At 33.5% G+C, this 21,300-nt stretch overlaps 1 non-coding gene across 1 annotated transcript; it reads right to left on the bottom strand.

The window, feature by feature from the left end:
- Window positions 1–8,495: 8,495 nt before the first annotated feature.
- Window positions 8,496–8,602, bottom strand: LOC121213302 (small nucleolar RNA R71). The gene has a single exon (XR_005908685.1). It is a non-coding gene; the product is annotated as a small nucleolar RNA R71 (small nucleolar RNA).
- Window positions 8,603–21,300: the final 12,698 nt, after the last annotated feature.

Genomic DNA, 21,300 nt, shown 5'->3' with positions numbered 1-21,300 from the left:
AAATAGATGTCTTGAAAATTACCTGCAGTGTATGACTCGTGAAACACCCTCACAATGGTTCCAGTGGCTACCTCTTGCCAAATGGTGGTACAATTCCTCATTTCACTCTTCTATCCAGTTGACCCCATATGAAGCATTATATGGGCAACCACCACCCACACATATGTCTTACTTAGCAGGCACCCCATCTGTAGCAGTAGTAGACAGAAGTTTGCAGGCTAGGGAGGCCGCTAGGAAGCAGTTGCATTTTCACTTAAAAAGTGCTCGATCTCGTATGAAACAATTTGCTGACAAACATCGCTTAGAAAATAGTTTTAACGTTGGAGATCTAGTGTATTTATATCTACAACCCTATCGACAGCAAATAGTGCGAACAGTGCTTAATCAGAAGTTATCTCCCAAGTATTATAGGCCTTTTCCATTGCTCAAAAAAGTCCGAGCTGTGGCTTACACTTGAAAGTTACCTCCAGGCTCTCGCGTTCACCCTACTTTTCATGTGTCGCAACTGAAGAAACATATTGGCTCTAGTTCGGCTCAAGCTCATCTACCTTTGCATGATGATCATGGTGCCATACAGAAAGAACCCGTTAGGATTGTGGACAGAAAAATAGTCAAAAACGGAAATCAAGCTATTACAGAGGTTTTAGTGGAGTGGATCGACTCTTTTCTGGAAGATGCTACATAGGAGTCCCGAACCATTCTTCGAACAAAATTTCCTCATTTCCATCCTTGAGGACAAGGATTTTCTTCTGGAAGGCAGTATTTGTTATGGGTCAAAATATTTCTGTTAAAATAACGATTAGTTGCAACAGTTAGCTCATTAAATAAAACGGTGAGTTTCAATCTTAAAATTGAATTAGTAAAATGGGGCGTATAGTTTAGTGATTCGGTGCGTTTTGCACAACTGTAAGTGCCACATCTTTTCTTTGTTATTATTCTCTCCTTTTAAGCATGAGTTGTATGGGAGAAACGGTTATGGAAAAACATTAAGAAATTTTCTAAACTTTTCTTCCTATGTTCTCTCTTCTATTCTTCTTCTTCTTCGACATTTTCTGTGGAATTTTTGAGATATTAGCACTTCCTCCGCCATAGCATGCTCCACTTGATTCACCAATCTACCCACGAATCTAAAGGGGAGTTCTTTGAATCTTTAAGCCCTTTCTTTAAATTTCCTTTATTATCACAACAGTACTACTCGATCTTTCCTTCCCCAGTTACTGAACTTTTTTAACTATAGTTAAAGAATCCCCCTCCACCACCAATCTCTGAAATCCCAATTCTTAAGCCAATATCATCAGTTGTAAATAGGCTCTCACCTCTACTGTAGTTGCATCGACCACAAAATTATTTGGGCATGTACATGCTACTAGAATATACCCCTCACCATTTCTAAAAGTTATTCCTGACACCAAACTATGCTCGTGCTTGTTAAATGATGCATCAAAGTTAACTTTAACCACATTTTTCATTGACAGATACCATGCATTGCCATTCAGATTAATGCTTGTTGCTACTATTATTTCTACTTTACTATTCTCTATATAGTAGGCTTTAACAAAAGAAATTAGGCCAGACACACTTTGTCTTTCACAATGACGATAGACATTGTTTCTAGGATGCCATACTGCCCAAAAAACAGTAGCTAACCATTTACATTGTTCTTCACCATCTTTGACAAATAAATTTTCTAACCACATTTTCCAACTTTTCCCTTGGTTAATGGGTAAGACAATAATACACACCTATTGCAAGACACATTTGGTGAACGAGCAGTCCAGAAAAACGTGGCTCACTGACTCTTCCATTAAGTGACAGAAACGGTAACAATTCACCACCACCTACTTTCTCAATTGTAAATTATCAAATGTAGGAATGTAATTCTAAGTCAATTTTCGTATTGTAATTTTTATCTTACTCGCAACTTTTAGTCTCCATAATTTGTTCTAAAAATTCTGTAATAGCGTATCCTACTGTAGCCCCTCCCTAATTAATGTTGTCACATCCCCATTTAGCAGTCATTTGTACCCACTGCTTACCGAATATAGTCTTGTATTATCACCTCTCCAAACCCTCTCATACCCGAGCTCAACTCCAGCACTTGGAATGGTCATTATTCTGCTCACTTGCTATTCATCAAATAGCTCTCGCAATATCTCTAATTTCTAGGTAGCCGACTCAATATTAATAAGATCTGCCACCACTGTATAATTAATATCAATGTTCTGAATTACTATTCTTCCTTGTCTTGGGCCTGGTAACCATGCATCATTCCAAATGTATAACATTCTGCCATTTCCGACTCTCTACCCCATACCTAGTTCCAGAAGCCTCCAAGCACCCCAAATGCTCCTCCAGGTATACAAAGGGTGAGAAACTAAACTGACACTCATAAAATCATTAATTGGATAGTACTTAGCTTTCATGACTCAAGCAAACAAACAGTCTAATTTCATTACTAATCACCAACCATGTTTTTGCAAGCAACGAAATATTGAACTTTGCTAAGTCTTATTTTATATAAAATTTTGAACTAAATATGAAAATTTTGGTTTTTTAATTATTGGATTTTTTAAGAAAATTTCAGCAAAATTTCACTGTAAAAACGGCTATCAACCCTTCTCACATCCCTTATTTTTAAAACAAAAACTAATTTTTTTAACTACTTTCTCTTTTTTCCCTTTTTTTAATGAATATTAATAAATAATAATTACAATTATGATAATAAGTATAAAATATTTTTTTAAAAACATACTATAAAATAAAATTTTCAAAATTTATGAAATTTCAACTCAAGCCAAGCTATACATGAATTTGACCCGGATAAAATATCATCAATAATACATATATGCACTGCTTAAAGATCATGTAGTTATTTAGCACAAATTAATGTTTAATTATTTGAGTTTTAATAAAAATAATAATTATTTATCTATCATATATACAAAAGGTATAAATTTGGAGAAACGTGCAAAAATACTTCTATTCTTTATTATATTATTAAACTGATATTAAAAATAATTTTAAATATATTATTAAATATTATGTGATAGTAACAGTTGATAGGAGTCAAAATGGAATAATAACAAAAATAGGGTAATTTCTTGAATTTTATTAATAGGCCTCAAGGGTATATATATACAGTAGGAGATGTATAGGAATCAAATTGCTAAAAGATAATATCTCATAATAATATCATATAATATCTCATTAGGAATCAAATTGCTAGGAGAGAATATCCAATAATAATATCTTATAACATCCCATTAGGAATCAAATTACTAAAAGATAATATCTCATAATAATATCCTAACATTCCCCCTCAAGTTGGAGCATGCAGATCATAAATGCCCAACTTGTTGAGAAGATATTCAAATTGCGGTTTACCAAGCGCCTTTATAAAAATGCCAACCAACTGAATGGAGGTCGGAACATAAGAATGTGCAATCAACCTATCCTAGATTGCACCCCATCCTAGATTGCATCCCTAACAAAGTGACAATTCACTTCAATATGTTTAGTACACTCGTGAAATACGGGATCCTGTGCAATATGCAGTGCAGATTGACTATCACAAAATAAAGGAATTGCTATAGCATGATGAACACCGAAGCTTAATAGCAAGGCTTTCAGCCACTTGAGCTCACAAGTGACAGAAGCTATGGACCTATACTTAGCCACAGCAGAAGAATGGGAAACAATATGTTGTTTATTAGTTTTCCAGGAAATAAGAGATTGTCCTAGAAAGACAAGCTAGCCAGTAAGCGGATACCGAGTTAACGGACAAGCAGCCCAATCCGAATCACACCACCCTTTCAAGGATAAATCACTATCAAATCTCAAAAGAATTTCTTGGCTGGGAGAGCCTTTCAAGTATCGGACAACACGCAGAGCCACGTACCAATGCTCCTACCTCAACTCATACATAAACTGGGATAAGACATGAATCGATTATGCCAAATTAGGTCTGGTAACTGCCAAATAAATCAAACAACCTATTAATCATCTATACGGCTCAGGATCAAACAAAATTGTCCCTGTAGCATGCGTTAATTTATGATTCTATTCTAATGGCGATCCTGCGGGCTTTGCTCCTAAAACTCTCACCTCCAAAATAATATCAAGGGCATATTTTCTTTGACAAAGAAATAACCCCAAAAAGCTACAAGCTACCTCTATCCCAAAAAAATATTTCAAAACACCAAGATCCTTCATATGAAAACAAGAACTGATATACCTCTTAAAAGTTTTCAAAGTAGTAGAATCGTTCCTAGAAATAAGAAAATCATCAACATAAACTAACACATTAATGCGTACAGATCCCTTAGTGTATGTAAAGAGAGAATAATCAAAATATGATTGAAGAAATCCATAACCTTTTAGTGCAATAATAAGCTTCACAAACCAATACTGAGGAGCCTGTTTCAACCTAGACAAAGGCTTGCACAAACGACAAACCATTCTAAGCTTATCAAAAGTAAAACCTGGAGGAAGCTTTGTATAAACTTTTTCATCAAGATCACCATGCTAGAAGGCATTAGGACATCCATCTAATGTAACTCCCAATTTTTTGAAGCTGCAATAGCTAAGAAAGCCCAAACAATTACCGTTTTTGCCACAGGTGCGAAATTTTCATTAGTCAATACTTTCTACCTGGTGATTACCAAAAACAACAAGAAAAGCTTTAAGTCTCTCAATACTTTCATCGGAGTTATATTTAATCTTATACACCCACTTACTACCCAATGCTTTCTTTCCAAGAGGAAGTGTTTCCATAGACCAAGTGTCATTATCCTCCAGAACACAAATCTCCTTTTGCATAGCATTACACCATCTTACATCCTTCACAACCTTTTTAAAAGACTGTAAATTAATCCCTGTAGTAATAGCTACAAGAAAATTTCAGTGTTTCACAGTAAATTTGTCAAAATTAACATAATATGTTATAAGAAATGGAGTACTTGAGGAAGGCTCTGAAGCAAGTGAGGTAGGAGATGGACTTTTCTTTATGACGGTATGAATGACAAAATCTCGAAGCTTCATAGAGGGAAATTTCTCCCTATACCCTTGTCCTAATTCAGGCACACCATTACCCAAAGCCCTCTGTACCACCGTGTCATTAGAGGAAGAAGAAGATACCACAGGTGTCAAAGAACTTGCAAGTGGCAAACTCACAGGCTGCAGAGTAGTAAACGGAGGAACTATCGCAAGCTCCAACACCTCTGATTCACCAAAAAATGTATAAAAAATTATGCTTGCACACCCATATGGCAGAGCAACATTGTTCGGCTCAATGGTTGTAGCATTCTCATCCAAATACGAAAAAATATCCTCAAAAAATTTCACATTGCGGGACAAAAAAAAACTTCTTGGAATTTATATCATATAAATACCAACCCCTTTTGCTAAAAGGGTACCCAAAAAAAACACACTTTCGACTTCGACTAGCAAACTTATCACCTTTAGAACGTTGATTTTGAGCAAAACATAAGCAATAAAATACACGAAAATCATCAAACAAAATAGGGCCAACACACGAAGAAGAAGTGAAGGAGTTCGATTAATAATATAAGATGCAGCCACCACAAACTCCCCCTAAAAAGATATATACAGATTTCCTTGGAAACGCAAAGTATGAGCTATATTTAAAATAAGTTAATGTTTCCTCTCCACTCTCCCATTTTTTTGAAGAGTGCCAACACAAAATGTTTGAAAAATAATTCAATTTGCAAGAAAATAATCTTGGAGACAATTAAATTTAGTCTCATTATCACTTCTAACACACTTTATTTGTTGAGAAAATTAGCAATCAACCATAGCAATGAATGACATGAAAACTTTGAAAACCTCATTTTCATTTTCCAATAGATATACCGAAACAACACAAGAGAAATCATCAACCAATGAAAAAAATAATAAGACCCACAAGATAAAACAGTGTCATAAAACCCCAATAAATCACAATGAACTAATTCAAAAAAACGAGTGGTTTTTTGTTCACTAATTGGAAAGCTATTTCTAGTCTGCTTAGCACGATGACAAATTTTACATGCTTTATTCAGATGATCTCAAAAGTTACTAACATAAGGAAATAACTTTACTACTTTCTCAGAATGGTGACCCAATCTTCTATGCCAAAGTTCCAAAAAGGATTAAGCTTGAACCAAAACCGCTTTGATCTTCAAAACTTGCTAGAAGTAGTACAGGCCATCCCTCTCTCAAGCGCTACAATCAACTCTCTCGAATGAAGTTCCTGAATAGCACATATGTTAGTTGAAAATTGGACAAAACAGTTCATATGATCATTCAAATAAGAAACTAAAATTAAATTACAGTTTAATTTAGGAACATAAAGAACGTGTTTTAAGTGAATTTTGTTCGTCAATTTAACTATTCCTTATTGGGTAACCACTATTGTTTGGCTATCAGGGAGTCCAACGGAACATGCTACAACATCTCGCACATTCTTCAAACATATAAGATCACTCGTAACATGATTTGAACATCCCGTATCAATAATCCAATTATTCTTAGACTTACTATTCTACCGAGTGGAAGTTAATTGCTTATTATTAAACACCACCAGAAGAGACAGTCATTGCTCAACGATAAAGTTAGGAAGTGTCACCCCTTTTGATGGTGGTGGAGGAGGAGAAGACTCACTGCCAACCATTTAGAATGATGAAAAAAAAATAATTTGTGTAAAAAACCTTACTCAGGTGCCATGACAAGAAAAAGGTAATCTCTTGAATTTTATTAATAGACCTTAAGGGTATATGTATCTATACAGTAGTAGTTACGTAGGAATCAAATTGTTAAAAGATAATATCCCATAATAATATCCTATAAATACCATAGAGAATAAGAGAAGAGGAAGCCATTAGAGAATATTGAAGAAATCAATTCGAAGAACACCATTGGAGTCAACTCTGAAGCAAATTTCCATCAAGATTGAAGATTTCTTTTTAATTTCTTTTGAAGTTTTTATGAGTTTCTTTATTTCATGTGGTTATTCTGTCTTTAAGTTGTTTATATTCACATTTATGAACTAATTTCCTTGATACCTAGGGGAGATGAACCCAATGATGAATTCTATTATTTGATTTTTGTCTTATGCGATAAATACTTTATTCTTGTTCTCAGTTATTTATGCTTATCTCTTGTTTTAATATTTTTGAGATATTAATTCATGTTTAATATGCTTAAATTAGATGAGGAAAAGTCTCTGTTTAAGAGTAGATCTAGTACAATTGAGTGGATCTGCATGCAATCCTATAAATAGGACGACATAAATCTATTGGATTAGAGTCAAATCTAATAGGGGAATCCATAGATCGAGTTAATGTGATAATAGAGATTTTAATTAGAAAGAAATTTCAATTAATCAACCTAGAGTCAATTGCTCCTACTCTCGAAAGAGATATTAGCATAATTTAGGGATTTCTATGGATCAAGATACCAATTGAATAAATCGTTTAATTTAGATTCATGATGATAGATGAAGCCTAGGTGAATTCTTTCCTAGGTATTGTCTCGCTTATTGGTTATTATTCAATTATTTTCCTGATTTGTTCTCTGTTTAGTTCTTTAGTTAAATTAATTTAGTAATCTTAGTTTAAATCAATCACTCCAAATTGTTGGTTAAATAATAGTAAAACAGTAATTACTAGTACATCTAGTCTTCGTGGATACGATATCTCTACTCACCATAGCTATACTATTTATCGATAGGTGCACTTGCCTTTATCATATTTTTAGTTAGTCACATGATATATCAAGTTTCTGGAGCCGTTGTTAAGGACTGAAATATTAGGAAAACTTTATTTCTATTAATTTAGTAATTTTATTTTATTTTATTTTATATTTTTGTTTTAATTTAATTTTTACAATTTAATTTTTATTTTGTTTGCTTCTGGTAGGTTCTTTAGTTTATGACTAGAGGAAACCTATTGGAACCATTGCTTGTTAACAGTAAGATTGAAAGTACTGCTGGCAGAAATCATAGAAAGGTTAAAGAAGTAAGGCAACTTCAACAGAATATAGTAGACTAACAAGAGGACGAAAATATTACTGAGGAGATGGGTGATAATCAAAATATTCAGCTACCCCTTATAGATCCTATTCCTCATACTATGTACAATGATGCCAAGCCCACTCTGATTGGCACTGAATTGAGTATTGTAAGACTTACCATTGTTGCAAACAATTTCGAACTGAAACTGAACACAATTCAGATGGTACAACAGTATGTTTAGTTCGATAGTTTACAAGATGAAGACCCAAATACTCATTTGGCTAATTTTCTGGAGATTTGTAACACTTTCAAGATTAATGGCACCATTGATGACGCCCTTCGTTTACGATTGTTCCCATTCTCGTTAAGAAACAAGACAAAATAGTGGTTAAACTCTTTACCTTTACCACGAGGTTCTATCACTACATGGGATCAAATGACCGAAAAGTTTCTTCTAAAGTATTTTCCACCGGCTAAAACAGTTAAGTTAAGGAATGACGTTTCTTCATTTGCCTAGATTGATTTAGAAACATTATATGATGCATAGGAGAGATACAAAGATTTATTGAGAATGTGCCCTCATCATGGGTTACCCTTGTGGTTACAAGTTCAAACCTTCTACAATGGTTTGAATCCCTCGACTAGGCAATTAATTGATGTAGCAGCTAGTGGAACATTGAATAATAAAACACCTAAGGTAGCTTATGAGTTTATTGAGAAAATGGCATTGAATAATTATCAGTGGCAAGTCATAAAAATAAAACCGATGAAAGTAGTTGGTGCTTTTAATCTATATGTCGTCATCATATTATCAAACCAAGTAAAAGCACGAAATAAAAAAATTGATGGTTTATATTTTTCTACGCAGGTGAATCTGGTGAAGCAATGCGATACAAATAGAGGTGGAATCAATAATTTAGAATATTTACCCTTCGGTCCTAGCACAAAGAATCAGCAAGTCAATTATATAGGTAACAATTCTAGACCTCAAAACAACCCATATAATAACAACTATAATGCAGGTTGGAGGAACCATCCCAATTTCTCTTGGGGTAGTCAAGGAAATAAAAGAACACAACCCCCTCCAAGCTTTCAACAACCTTATCAGCAAAAGAAGAAGCCGAACCTTAAAGAGATGTTGACAAAATTTATCTCGGTATCAAAAAATCGTTTTCAAAACACTGAGACAGCAATGAAAAATCAGCAAGCATCAATTCAATGACTTGAAAATCAAATAGGACAGCTTGCTAAATTAATTTCGAAAAGACCATAATGTAGTTTGCCTAGTAATACTGAAACTAACTCAAGAGAGCTGCTTCTTGCAATTACTGTTCAAGACATGAATGGGTTAGTTAAACATAAACAGAAACTGAGACAAGTAAATGTAGTGAATAATGATGAGGTTGAGGAAGGTAAGAAAGAGGAAAAATCGGCTGTTAGAGAATACAAACCTCGAGTTCCATATCCAATTGCATTGAGAAGGACCACACAAATGAACAATATGGTAAATTTTTTAAGCTCTTAAAAGAATTACACATTAACTTACCGTTTGTTGAAGCTCTTTCACACATACCAAATTCCGTCAAATCTTTAAAGGATTTGTTAACAAACAAGAGGAAGTTAGACGACTTGTCGACTGTGGAGCTCAATGTAGTTTGTTCGACCATTCTTCAAAATAAACTACCCAACAAACTTAATGATCTAGGGAGTTTTATTATTCTTTGTCTCATTGGTAGTTTAAATATTAAAAAATGCTTTGGCTGATTTAGGGGCTAGTATTAATGGCATACCTTATAAATGTTTAAACAACTTGGTTTTGGGAAATCCAAACACACTAGGATGAGTATTCAACAAGCAGATAGAACCATTAGATACCCTAAGGATATTATTGAGGATGTACTCGTAAAAATCGATAAATTCATATTCCCGGTTGACTTTTTTGTATTAGACATGAATGAGGATAGTGAGGTACCTATAGAGGTGTTCATAGGCCAGGCTGGGGTCAAGCCGGGCTCAACTAAAAAATCATGCTCATTTTTTGACTTGAGCCGGGCCGAGCCAAGCCCAAAAAATGGGCCTAAAATTTTGCCCAAGCCCAATCCGAATAAAAATACTAAAACCCAGGCCCGACCCAGCCTGCCTGTATTAATTTTTATATTATTTTTAAATATATATAATACATCAAAAATACTAAAAACATCAAAATAAATATTTCCTAACAAATTGAAAATAAATTTTAAAAAATATGTAGACTTAAATAACACTAAGATAAATGCAACTTAACAAGCAAATGCCTCTAAAATAATAAAAAAAATTAACAAATGCCTTTAAAATAATAACAAAATTAATAATAATATAAGTTTTATACAATATCCAAACAATAACAACAATATAAAATAGTAGCAACATAATAGTAAAATTGTAGCAAAATAGGGAGAACAACAAGAAAATAACGTTCAAAAATAATAATAAAAAATGCAGATTTTTTTTGTCTTTTAGTGAATTCGAGCCAGGCCGGGCCGAGCCCAGGCTAAAAATACATTGCCCGGGGCCCGGCCCATTTTTTAAACAGACCTTTTTTTTTGTCCAAGCCCATTTTTTGGGCCTATATTTTTTCCCAAACCCTCCCACATTTCGGGTGGACCTTCGAGTCGGGCTACACGGCCTGGCCTATGAACACTTCTAGGTACCTATGATCTTAGATCGACCTTTTTTAGCCACTGCTAGAACTATTATTGATGTTGGTATGGGAGAACTTGTGCTTCGTGAAAATGAAAAAAAGATTACTCTCCAAGCACATGATTCTGTGAGAGTCTCTAGTGAGCAAGATGATATTAAATATTCTATTAATGTTAGTAACCATGTGGCTCAACCTTCTTTGCAGGAAACCCATCATGAAAACATGTTGGAGCCATGTTTCAGTCAAGGTGACAGAAATCGAACAACATATAAAGAGCGAATGGTACAACTCAATGAACTAGATGGATGGCGAATACATGCTGAGGAGAAACCGAGTAAACACAATGAAGACACAAAGCGACACCATGATGAGCAAGTGATGAGAATGAACCAATTTAAGGTTAGGGACAAAGTACGGCTAAACAAATCGGATCCACTAATTTCCCATTCGGAGCTTGAGTCAAACGGATCGAACCCATTTACGGTACTGAACGTCTTTCTATACAGTACAATTGAAGTAACACATTCCAAGTTTAGCATATTTAAGGTAAACAGTACTCGACTCAAACCTTATCTTGGTGTTAAAATTGATAACAAGAAAGAGGAGTTTCGGCTCCATCATCTGAACTAATTGTGCGCATACAAGGTAAAGTCGAGTTTAGACTCTAAATAAGCACTTCTCGAGAGGCAACCTGAGTGTTTAAATTTTGTTAATTCTTTTAATTTTATTACATGTTAATTTAAAATTAATTAAATTAAAAATTTTTAAAAATGTGTTTTTGAACCACACGGGTGTGTCCCAGGCCGTGTGCACAATGGGGTAATTTACAATGAGTTATATGGTTTGAAGACATGGCCGTGTGCATTCTGGAGCAAATGATAAAAAGTTACACGGTTTGAAGACATGGTCGTTTAGGTTACATGGCCTGGACACACGAGCGTTTCTTGGGCCGTGTGAATCATGGGACTTAATTTTTCCAATTTCAATTGTTTCATGACCTAAAATGATTTACACGACTAGGTGACATGGCCATGTGGGACACATGGCCTAGACACACGGGCGTGTCCATGGCCGAGTGTATACTGGAGTGAATTCTTCAAATTTGATTATGTAACAGTACGTTACATGAGCCATAGACACGGTCGTGTGCAAGACATGATCTGTCACACAAGTGTGTGTGAGACCGTGTGCTTCGCACAGCCTCGCATACGGTCGTAGGAGAAGTGAAGAATAATCACACACGTCCTAAACACACAGGCATGTCCGAGGCTGTGTGACAACTGGGCATAAATTGTAAACGACACATAGGCTAACAAAGCATGTGTGGCCCAAAACAGACCTAAACACGACCGTGTCCCCTTCTAAAACCCTAATTCCCATTTTTTTTACTTTGTCTTCTTTCCCATTATTATTTTGATTTATTTTATTTTATCTTTCTTTTTGGTATTTATTCTTATTCTTATTTTTTTTGTTTTTATTTTTATTTTTATTTTTATTTTTATTATTTGTACTAGTTTTTATATCACTGTTATTGTGTTTGTTATTATTTTAATGTTTACTGTTATTCATTTTCTGCTTATTATTATTCTTATTATATGTTTTACTATTTTTATTATTATTACTATTTCATTATTTGTATTATTACTTTTAGTTTTCCATTTAGTTTATTATACTTATTTTCTCTTCATTATTGTTTTTATTATCCCAGTGTTAGTTTGAATATTAGTAGATTTGTTCTATAGTTTTTGTCTGCTCGGACTTGGTTGCATATTATTTTAGGCGTAGATAGTCGTTCTAGTCGTTTTCGAATTTGATATTTGTCTTGTGAGAGTTTTTGTCGCTATGCTTTCATTTACATGTTAATTTGTCTGTCAATTTACCCAATTACTTGCTAGTGCTTACCTTATTGCTTTTCTAATTTTGGATTATTCTATTCTATTTCAAGTACATCATGGTGAACATGTGAGGTAAGACTAAGACCGTTGTTCCCGCTTCGAAAAAGTGGAAGACTTTAGGCGCAACCTCATCATTAGACCCTTCCGTTGATGCACGCCATTTGTGTCTACGATTTTCACAAGATCCTCAAGAGGATCTATTTCATCATTTCAGACAACGGCAATCGCGACTAGGCCGTTGGATTGATTGGGCGGCCTAAGAACAGATCCACTTAACTGATCAAGTCTGCGCATTAATTGTTACAAACCCAAGGGATCGTTTCTTCTCCATCATCTAGCCCACCTACTCAAAGCTTACCCTCGAGTTTTGTTTAACATTCGTCCTTCAACACATGATGTCGAGCCACGATGAGCCACGCACTATCTCTTTCAGACTCAGCAGTACGACGCATCATCTGAGCATCCCAAACTTCAGAGTTGTCCTAGAACTCTATACTAAGGAGTTCACGAGTGCCGAGGGCTTCCTCGCCTTATACCAGCACATCTATTATTCACCATCTCTATACTGGACAGAGCTTGTTAGGAGTACGACGCCCTATGACTCGAGTCGGTCGAAGGCGACTTCACTACCTTTGGCCTTACACTATACCCATGCCATTTTGGCTCACACGTTGACTGGTCGAAGGAGAGCATTAGGGTCATCAGTACATTCGATGCTTATTTTTTATGGAGCACGGCGATGAGGTGCACATTCAATCTTGCCTACCTCATCACCCTTACTTGCCGTCATCAAACAAAATGTAGTAGGAAGGGTTCTATTTTCTTAGGCCCTTACGTGACTTGCCTCGCATGACATTTTGGCTTCCTCGACACTCCGGAGCAGTCCTCCTCCTTCACAATAGCTGGACAGATGACCCTGTAAGGTTATCGAGTATGAGTCATATGAGGATGATCGAGCGACTGTGTGGAGTGGGTCCTCCTCGATACAGATTATCTCATCCTGATCCTCAGGATAAGCATGAAGACTTCATTGATGATTTCTCTTTTCACCATGAGGATCCACCTTATCATCCACCTCCGAGTCACCCTACTACTGCCTCTGCTGCTACCCTAGCGAACCTCTCCGAGCGATTCACTCATTTGGAACAGCACTATTTTGGACAGTTCGACAGTATTGATGCAACTTTGCAGTAGATCTGTCAGTATCTCCATATTTCTTCTACTAAGCCTGTAACACCCCTTACCCGTATCCAACACCGGAATAGGGTACGAGGCATTACCAAAACACATACACTTGTAAACGTATTTAACCGAGTTATAAAATTTCATCAAAATTAAAACTTTCAAAATAATTAACATGTTTCTATAACTTTTCACAATATATCCTCAAAATATTATAATCATAATAATTAGGGCCTGCGAGACCCGATACATACTCATGCAATTTAATGCTTCATTTCCTTTTCATTCAATTCGCAATTTCTCATGCTCATAATTTAAATCATATCACTAGCAATTTCCATTTAATTCACGTACAATTCAATGACATCAAATTCAAAATTAATACGTATTTACCATTTAACTCAATGTTTATTGATTATACCATTCAATAACACATTTATGAAATTCTCAATTTAGCAATGAAAATATCACTTTAGTTTGAATAACAACATCGTCCTGATATAAATACACTACCACTTATCCATTTACTTTAATTCTTTTGGGCCCATTTGTCACTTACCATCCTTAATCAAATTAGGGAACGGTCACGGAAAATTGAGTACTTCACTTTCACTTTGCCATAGTATAACTATGGTCTTACGTATGATCACTTATCACTTGTCCCTGATCAGATAAGTGTAGCCACCTATCACTTTGTTTCTTGATCAGATAAGTGTAGCCACTTATTACTTTGTTTCTTGATCAGATAAGTATAGCCGAAGCTATCACTTATCACTTTTCACTTGTCACTTGATCAGATAAGTGTAGCCGAAGCTATCACTTATCACTTTGTCACTTGATCAGATAAGTATAGCCGAAGCTATTACTTATCACTTTCCACTTGTCACTTGATCAGATAAGTGTAGCTAAAGCTACCACTTATCACTTTGTCACTTGATCAGAAGTACTCAAATCCGGCGTTCCGCTCAATTTGATCATTTATTCATATATCAGGCTTACCAACATGTGTTAATTCATAAACCATTCATGGTATTATTTCATGCCAAATCATATACTGAATATACCATACACACATACTATGAAACTTTATTTTCACACATGAGCTTAAACCATGACCAATAATGCACAAAAATAAGCATCATTCATATTTCATCGTTTATGAGTTATAATCAAACATATCACCATTTATACACGAATCATTCATATATTTCCCAATTTTCCTCCTCCTCCTCTCCATTCCACATCCTTAATGTGTATAGCACACTTAAACAACATTAACCATAATTTCAATATTCACTAACATGTATATTCAAAGCTGTTTATCCGAGTCAGAGTCACTAAATTATTTTTATCCGGAGCTAAAGAGCTCCAAATTAAGATCCGTTAATTTTCCCTGAAACTAGACTCACATATCTTCATACCATAAAATTTTCATAATTTTTGGTTCAGCCAAATAGTACAGTTTATTCTTTAAAGTTTCCCCTGTTTCGCTGTCTGATAGTTCCGACCACTCTTCACTAAAAATTAATTATCTCATTGTACAGAATTCAGATGATGTTTTAGCTTCTTTCTTCTAAAAATAGACGCATTAAGGATTCTAACCATATAAACTATAACTCATAATCATTTTTGTACAATTTTTAATGATTTTCCAAAGTCAGAACAGGGGAACCCGAATTCATTCTGACCTTGTCTCACAAAATCTATTATATCTCATGATTTACAATTCCATTGCTCACATCATTTCTTTTATAAGAAACTAGACTCAATAAGCTTTAGTTTCATATTTTATTCATCCTCTAATTCAATCTCTACAATTTTTGGTGATTTTTCAAAGTTACACTACTGCTGCTGTCCAAAACTGCTTTAGTGCAAAATGTTGATTTCCATTTTGCCCCAAATTTCACAGTTTATACAATTCGGTCCTTTCTCAATTAACCCCTCAATTAATCTAATTTTCTCAATTAGTACTTTACTAGACATTATAAGTTGTTACACAACTATTGAAATTCAGAATTTCCACATATAACTCTATCTTCAAACTCTTTTACTATTAGGTCCCAAACATTCACTTTCTATTCAATTCTTTCAATAAAATCAGCATATGAACAATTTAAAGCTCTAATTTCATGCTAAATTATCATATACTTCCAGCACATATTCATATCAACTTTCAAATTCTTTCATAAAATCAAAAACTAATGGATTTAACAAGTGGGCCTAGTTGTAAAAGTCATAAAAATACAAAAATTTCAAGAAATAGTCAAGAATTGAACTTACTTGTAATAAAAATATGAAGAACCAGCTTGAAGAAGCCCTTCCATGGTGTTTTAGCTGATGAGAATTCAGAAAAATGAAGAGAAATCTAGATAATTCCACTTGGGTCCTAACTTCATTAAGCAAATTTTGCAATTTTCCAATTTTGCCCTTAATTCTCCTTACTTTCTTGCTGATTTCATGCCTCTGCCGTCCAGCCCAAATAGACCTTGGGTCTATTTGCCTTTTAAGCCCTCTTCCTTTTATCATTTAAGCTATTTAATCATTTCCCAAAATTTTGCATTTGTTACAATTTAGTCCTTTTTGTTCAATTAATTATCAGAACTTTAAAATTTCTTAACGAAACTTTAATACTAACTTTTTAACACTCCATAAATATTTATAAAAATATTTATGGCTCAGTTTAAAATCCCCAAGGTCTTGATACCTCATTTCGATTCTAATTATTTTAATATTTATTTCTAGTGCACTATTCACTATTTCAAAAATTTTCCTAACTTCATATTTAACTTATACTTACTAAATTAATAATATTTTCTACCCATTTGTCGAATTTAGTGATCTCGAATCACCGTTCCGACACCTCTGAAAATTCAAGCCATTACATTTTTTTTTCGTCGGATTTGTGGTCCCGAAACCACTGTTCCGACTAAGCCTAAAATCGGGCTATTACAAAGCCTGCACCTCATGATCCCGATGCCTCTCGCGATAAAGATCACTGATCTGTTTCTTTATTTTCTTTTTAGTTTTATTTTTTTTTATTTTTTAGTTGTTTGGTTTTTATTTTCTTAGACTTCTTTCGTTTATTTTCTTTTGAACTATGTTTTTATTTTTATTGTTGTTTCTAATTGATTTTGTAACCTCTTAATCTTCTTCATTATTTGTGTTTATTTTCTTATTAGTTTGCTTAGAACCATGCACTACATTTTCATTTGCCTACAATTTCGGTTTTCACTATTCTAGCAATTTTATCCATATTTAGGGCAGTTTCAGTTTTCTCCCTCTCTTATGATATTCTACTTATTCTGTGCTTATATTTGTTTGTACATTGAGGACAATATGCATCTTAAGTGTGGGAAGATTGTTTATATAATTATTAGAAAATCCCTGAATTTTATGTTGTGTTTAAGTACTTTTCTCATAACTCCATTAGAGTGAATTGTTTTCGATTTGGGATTTTTGTTGATGTTGTTTTGGATTAACTTTTAGATATTTGTGCATTAGTTGATTTAAACTTTAAGACATGAAAGAGTCAAGCATGATAAGTTATTTTTCAAAAATAAAAATTTTAAGTTGTTTCCCTGAAGTTGGGTATTATCTTGAAGTTTTAAATTTGCAAGTTTGACATCAAAACCATGATTTTTTATGACATTTTGAGCCTATAGAGCATACATTTTTCATGCTCATTTTATTATTGGTTATAAGTGTCTCAACTTGATTTTTTATTCTAGAACTTGCTTCGATTATGCATGTCGAGACCACACCTTTGATTTGATATACTGAGATGATAGAGGCACTTAGGTTTTAACCCACTTAACCTATAAAAAGCCTACTTATTGAATTAACCCTTAGTGAACCCTATTGAGCCTAACACATTTTTTCTTGATTAACCTGTTAATGTTAACCCATAACCCATTTTTTTGTTGTAAATTTTCCCCGTTTTATTGACTCCCTTTTTGTCGAGATTTGACTTGGTTAGTTGCTTAACTATGCTCTTTGTTTGAATTACTAAATATTTTATTGTTCTCAGTTAAAAAAAGAAAAGAATAAGAAAAATTTGTGATTGAGATTGAATAATTAGTTTCATTTATTGAGAAGAAGCTTTTTTTTTCTTGTTTAGTATTGATTGATGCACTTTCTTTTTATTCAGCATTTGATTTTTTTTTTCTAGTTTGGTAATTTATCAACTCGATCTCGATTATAATCAACTTTTCTGGCCTTTCTTCACACCCTTAACCTAAGCCCCATTATAACCTCTTAAAGACCTCTTGATTGGTGTGTCATATCATTTTATAGTGGTGGAGATTTGATTTTCAAGCAAGCTTATGGTAATAACATTTCTTGTTCGACTATTAAATACATATTTCTTGAACCTTAAATACTTTGAGTGCTTTGAGTGAATCTTTAATGAGGATGTCAATTCTTGTTGATTTTGAATTAAAGGTGATTACTTAAATAAGGGGAGACACCTATGTTTTCGTACTTTAAAAAAATTCAGCTTGGATTGTTTGAATCTTTAGTGCCCTTTTAGTTGAATTGCCAATGCATGAATGTTTGCCAATTATTTTTTGAGACATTATTTATATGAATTACAAGTTGAGGAAGATTAACTTTAATGTGGGTTGAGGATTTTGCTTGAGGACAAGCAAACGCTTAAGTGTGGGGATATTTGATAAGTGATAAAAGTAACATATTTTAATCTTGTTCTTAATGCGTTTTTGGATGATTATTTATGCAAATTGGTGAATTTTATGCTCTTCATCCTTTAAATTCATATTTATATACTTAAGAGAGCATTTGGGAGAAAAATGAGTGAAAATCGAACAAATAGAGTAAATTTCAAGAGCGACATGAACTGGGCCTTCCCATACGGGCTGGACACACGGCCATGTGAGCCACATGAGCTAGACACACAGCCATGTGCTAGACGGTCTCGATTTCACGATTTGCATCCCAAACACACGGAAAAATGCAATTTTTAGGCTTTCTGGGCATTTTAAAGTCTATAAATACCAAATAGAAGAAGACAAGAGGGAGCCATCAGAGAATATTGAAGAAATCAACTCGAAAAACACCATTAGAGCCAACTCTAAAGTAGATTTCCATCAAAATTGAAGATCTCCTTTTTATTTCTTTTGAAGTTTTTATGAGTTTCTTTATTTCATGTGGTTATTCTATCTTTAAGATGTTTTTTATTCACAATTATGAACTAATTTCCTAGATATCTTGGGGAGATGAACCCTATGATGAATTCTATTATTTGATTTCTGTCTTATGCGATAAATACTTTATTCTTGTTCTCAGTTATCTGTGTTTATCTCTTGTTTTAATATTTCTGGGATATTAATTCATGTTTAATGTGCTTAAATCAGGGAGGAAAAACCCCTATTTAAGAGTAGATCTAGCATAATTGAGTAGAGTTCCATGCAATCCTAGAAATATGACGACATAAATCTACCAGATTAGAGTCAAATCTAATAGAGGAATCCATAGATCGAGTTAATGCGATAAAATGAGTTTTAATTAGAAAGAAATTAATTAACCTAGAGGAAGTTGCTCTTACTCTCGAAAGAGATATTAACATAATTTAAGGATTTCTATGGATCAAGATACCAAGTAAATAAATCGTTTAATTCAAATTCATAATAATAGACAATGTCTAGGTGGATTCTTTCCTGGGTATTGTCTCGCTTATTGGTTATTATTCAATTATTTTCCTGATTTATTCTCTATTGAGTTTTTTAGTTAAATTAATTTAGTAATCTTAGTTTAAATTAGTCACTCCAAATTGTTAGTTAAATAAGGTAAAATAAGGTAAAATTGATTTATTCTCTATTGAGTTCTAAGTTTCGACAATTGTCTCGAGACATCCAAACTTCGAAGCTAAAATAAGGTAAAATGGAGGTCTATCTTGAAACCAAATCTCAAGGCATGGGAGACTTTGTCTCAATACATTGTCTCGAGATATGAATCTCAATTTCTCGAGATATGCTATCATCGAAGAATAATTGCCAAGATTTAAAATGAGATCTTATCTAAAGACATACTAATAAAATTGATAAAAAAAAGTTTGAATTTGAATCTTAATATTGTATTATATTTCGCTTAAACTTTTATTGATTATATTATGATTGATATGTATTGATCTGATCCAATTATTTGTATTTTGTGCATGTTTTGATATGAGTTGCTTTGGCAACGTAATGTGATGTCACATATTTGGATTCAATGATTGAGTCGTTATGAGGTGTTACAAATAAAATTTTTAATAAAATGACCAATTTGCTCTTTGATCTAATGTATAAGGACTAATTTGTCCATTTTCTGAGTAGAAGGGACAAAATGTAATTTGACTTCTAGTCAAACTGCACTTAGCTCACCACTGTGCCTATTCCAAAATCTTCCCTCTTTCTAGTGATATTAGCTTCGGTAGTGGTCTCGACCTCGTTGGGGCAGCTTAACTACCTTCCTGTTCCGCCGCCTCAACTTTTCAGGTCAATGACTCGTCTTCGTAAGCTGGTCCAGCTACTCCTCCAATAGCTAGGGTGGGTGTAGGAGAGGTGGCAAAATGCGAGTATTGGTGTTGGGTCCTCTGAGAAGTCTAGAATTAGGCATCATTAATGTAGCCAGTGGATAGATTGGTGAACAAGCATTAAGCCCAAAATGCTTGTCTGGTTCGGAAGAGGTTTCACTCGCCGATTCTTATTCATCCCAAGTGTGCTCATAGATTAGGTGCATATGTTTTATCCTTTTTCTTATTCCAATTTCTTAGATACAAGTAGAATTTTTAGTTACTTTATTTAATTATGATTTCAGTTAAAAATTATGTTTTTGAAGTGAGATTTATATTTTTTTTACATATAATAATAGAAGTGGGATAGGATAAAACAATTTAAATTCGTGTCAAACAAGTATTTGATAATAAAAAAAATTAATCATGCTCCATAAAAGTCAAAAATATATGATTTCTTTCTTCCTTTTTGTGCGGTAAGTAGATTGGGATTTAACCATTTTTCCATAAATTACTACTTTAAAATTTTTATATTTTAAAAAATTAAAATCAGTTATATAGTACATAAATATTGAGGTTAAATTTATGTATAAATATGAAGTTAACGGTTTAATGAAAAAAAAGACAAATGTACTTTGCTAAGTAATTATTTTGTAATTTTTAAGTAAAAAAGCATTTTTAGTCTCTCTCAATTTGATATTGAGTAAATTAATCCCTCTAAAAAAATCAGAACAATTTAATTCCTATTAGTTTCGAAAGTAAGCATTTCAAGACAACTAATTATAACATTAGTGTTTTCATCAATTTTATATAATTTTGATTGGCATAATAGTAAACTTAACTCTCAAAATTTTCACATTAAGTTCAAAGTTTTTTATATTCTTTTTGAATCTTTTAGATATTTCTAAAATTTTAAATATTTCTTTTCAAATACATTTTCTAAAATCAGAATCAAATTGTAGAATATGTAAATATTGATAATTCATATAAATCAAAGCTATATACAATTTATTCCGATTATCCG

The sequence above is a fragment of the Gossypium hirsutum genome, chromosome A13, assembly GCF_007990345.1.
Source record: "Gossypium hirsutum isolate 1008001.06 chromosome A13, Gossypium_hirsutum_v2.1, whole genome shotgun sequence".
NCBI classification, from domain to species: Eukaryota; Viridiplantae; Streptophyta; class Magnoliopsida; order Malvales; family Malvaceae; genus Gossypium; species Gossypium hirsutum.
Note: the sequence above shows the minus strand (reverse complement) of the source record. Positions and strands in the feature narration are given on the sequence as shown.